The 3,405-nt window shown below is 37.5% G+C and overlaps 1 long non-coding RNA gene across 2 annotated transcripts in view; it reads right to left on the bottom strand.

Moving 5' to 3' along the window:
* Positions 1 to 1,263: 1,263 nt before the first annotated feature.
* The window catches only part of LOC119236588 (uncharacterized), a 20,039-nt gene continuing 17,897 nt past the window's right edge, over positions 1,264 to 3,405 (bottom strand). For both annotated transcript variants that reach the window (XR_005123104.2, XR_005123105.2), the window contains one exon: positions 1,264 to 3,405. This exon is cut by the window's right edge and continues 26 nt beyond it. This is a non-coding gene — a long non-coding RNA (uncharacterized LOC119236588).

Here is a 3,405-nt window from a genome sequence, read left to right on the forward strand (position 1 = left end):
TGAATTCTTTAAGCTGCAACAGAGAGGTGGTAAAATAGCACAATATGAGAGAAAACTTTCCTTTAGCTTCAGATGCCCAAATATGCCATCAAAAGACTGCTCAATTCTCAAATGCCAGTATTTCTGACTCCTCTAGAATCAATTCTTACTGCAAAATATCAAAGTCAGCAGAATAGTAGGTGTCCCAAAATGTCTTAATTCAGAGAATTAGTGTTAACTGAGCCTGATTAGCTCCATTTATCTCTAATTAATTACCTTTATCTAATTAGACACTTTGTTTCCAGTAGACATGGAGTCAAGTAGACTAGATTATTAGTGTAGTCATTGTGCCTTTACAAAATCCTGAAATTAATGAAACGTGCAAAAGAATCTGCGGTTCTAATTGCACAGGTGTTGCCTTATGGCAAAGCTTTATCATCTGGTTACACCAAGGGGTTATTAGTGACTTTTTATACAGAGGATGAGCCTATGAAATGTACCTTAGCAACAGCTCATTAGTTTAGGGTTGTTACTGTATTATTTATTACATTCAGCCTTCCCCATTATCTAGATTGATTCATGGGTCTATATATTTTTCCTCTCTTCTGTGCAGAAAAAATAAAATAAAATAAACCATCATTATGAAGAGTCCAGATGCAATGTGGAAAAATGCAAAATGTGTTCATCAGCTACAATGTGATTCTAAGATAGAAAGCTCTAATGCTAGATGAAATCAGAGTCAAATTTATGAGGGTGGGGGTTCTTTGGAAAAAGAACCAATTTAAATTACTAAGCAGTACAGAATGATTCATATGTGATTAAAAAAAGTGTCTATCCTAATGTCTTCACATAACTGAACTGGCATACAAAGGTATGTGGAAGAAAAATGCAAAATGTTTTCACAAGAAAACATATTTGTGTTATTTATTTTCACTTCACATTTTTCCAAAATGGGTTGAGAAGAGATCTCTATATGTTCACCAACAACATTTATAAAAATCCCTCATCTTACTTTTTCTTTGCTTAAGGACAGATTTGTTACCAGATGGGGAGAACTAACAAATTATACAATCTAGCTTCTCTGAAAAAGCAAGATTTCAGTGCCTGCTTACAAAATGAAAAGTGCTTTTTCATGGCAAGGTTAGGTGTCTGCAAAAGACTAAAATATCCCAACCTTTATATTTCCAATTTTTCCCCCTCATAACCATTTCAAGAAGCACTGTTTTTCACAATCACAGAGTAATTAAACAGCTAGAAGTAAATCCAACCACAGTTCTATTCCAATACACAAACATGTTTATTGACAAAGCAGTAATTCCTTTAAATAATTTGTCAACATAAATATGTCAAATGGGTTTTAAGATCATTTCTCTCTGTTCCCCAACAAAAATTCCTCTACTGATGTGAGCTAAATATTACTGAATCTAAACTACTGAAGTGATAACAGGTAACTGTTATACAGAGCATGACAACTATTTTCAGGGGTTATAATGAATATTTAATGACCCTCCTTTTAAGCAGGAGCATATAACTTTTCATGTCTACCTTATGAAAATTATAACTATTAATCTAAAATTACAGTCCCTACCGAAATAGCCAGGAATTACAGAATACAGCTAAGTCAGAGTATTACATAAAGATTCCACACAACACAGGGGCATGAGGAAGCTCCACCCTCCTCTTTCGCTCAATCCAAATCCTCTCTTAGAAACGTACAGAATGATTAGCACAGAAGATATTTGAACCCAGATATAAAAAGGTTATTATTTCTATTAATAAATAAGTACCTTAGCCAAAGTCATTTTCACTTTTAACTAGCTCATAATTTCTAAACAAAAATAACATGTATATAAAAAAAAACCAAGGAACATAAAATTTATCAGAAATACAGAAATTTTATACCTTAAATTTTATTTTATATGTAATTTTCCAAATTGTGTCAATCAGAAACTACAAATATGACTTCAGAAAAGAGCTCTGAAAAAATGCATGAAGTGGTTTAAAATAGGCTCACTTCTGGTATTCAATAACATCTGCATGATTTCATATGCCTGCGATGCTGCAGAGAAACTCATCTGCCTCCTTTCCTGGGTGGGCTTGCATTTTTTAACAGGGTAGTTGAAGACCAGTGCTACTGCAGTCGCAAATATGTATTTCAATATTGTATTATTTTTTGTTTCAAAAGGCACACTGTGCTTATAGAATTCAAGGTGGGGGACCCTAATAGCATGGAGATTAGTCAGTGAAGTCTGCATTTTTCCCAGTTGTGACTCTCTTTGTCAGAAATTAAGTGTCCAGTTGAATGGTGCATCCTGCCGGCACCAGCTCATCAACACGATTCTGCCTCTTTAGGACTCCAGCTAACAGGCCAAGGTGGCATGTGTTGGGTCACATTCTCCAACTGTGCACATACTCGCTGAACACATTTCTAACTGAGCAGGTGCTCCTAACTCAAGCCAAAGGAAGATCAAATGAGAAAAGGAATTCCAAATGCCCTCTGTAAAGTGCTTCAGAAATGGAAGATGGCAGCATTCTTGGCTAGCACTACCTAAGGATACTGAACCCTGGATGCAGCTTCATCTGCTCACCTTAGTTGCCTTGCTATGACCCCGACACACACACATACACTCACACACATGCACACACAGCATTTAGTCACTCAAGCCTTCATCGGTCCTGGGTTCTTTCCCGGACTTCCACTGGAGATTTCTTCTGATGGAGAAGAATTCCTATTCAGGAATGTGTACCAGTTTATATTTTAGTAGGTTTATTTTGCTAGGTACAGATATACAGGCCCTACCTACAGTATAGTAAAGAGCAGGTAAACAAACATTGTGAAGTTTATCTATGCTTTTTATTTACTCTGTGTTTAATAACCAAACTTCCCGGGATGTGAGCTGCAGACCAAATTCCTTAGCACCCAGTGGCTCTGAGCAAATGCAAAACATGGTAGCAAGATGCTAGAAGTAACGAGACAGATGGAAGGCATGCACCAGTGGGACGATTTGGGAGTGGGGAAAGGTTTTTTTGTTTTGTTTTTCAAGGGATGGGGGAAAACCTACTTTGGACAGTGGGAGAGAAAAAAGCTGCAGTTGGAGGCTTTTTAACATACACAGAACAGGTTAATATTGTGCTAAAAATATATTTATGTATGAGGTTGGTTGAATCATGTGAAGGGTGGGTACCCAGAATGAAGACACGGAACCTAATGTGCTCAAATATCCTCTCTCGTTGTTTGAAAAGTTGTCTGGAGAGCAGTGCAAAGCCTCTTCTTCCTCTCGGGCCTGACGCGTCTGCTGCCGTGCTGTCCTCAGCAGCGCCGTGGGGTGGTGACTAATTGCCCCCGTAAATCACCGAGCACCACTGTGCTACTCCGTTTATTTTTCTGACAGTAATTTAGTGCTTGCTCTTTCCCACACTTGTCAT

Source organism: Talpa occidentalis, unplaced genomic scaffold, assembly GCF_014898055.3.
Source record: "Talpa occidentalis isolate TD23 unplaced genomic scaffold, MPIMG_talOcc4v2.1 talOcc4.9, whole genome shotgun sequence".
Classification (NCBI taxonomy): Eukaryota; Metazoa; Chordata; class Mammalia; order Eulipotyphla; family Talpidae; genus Talpa; species Talpa occidentalis.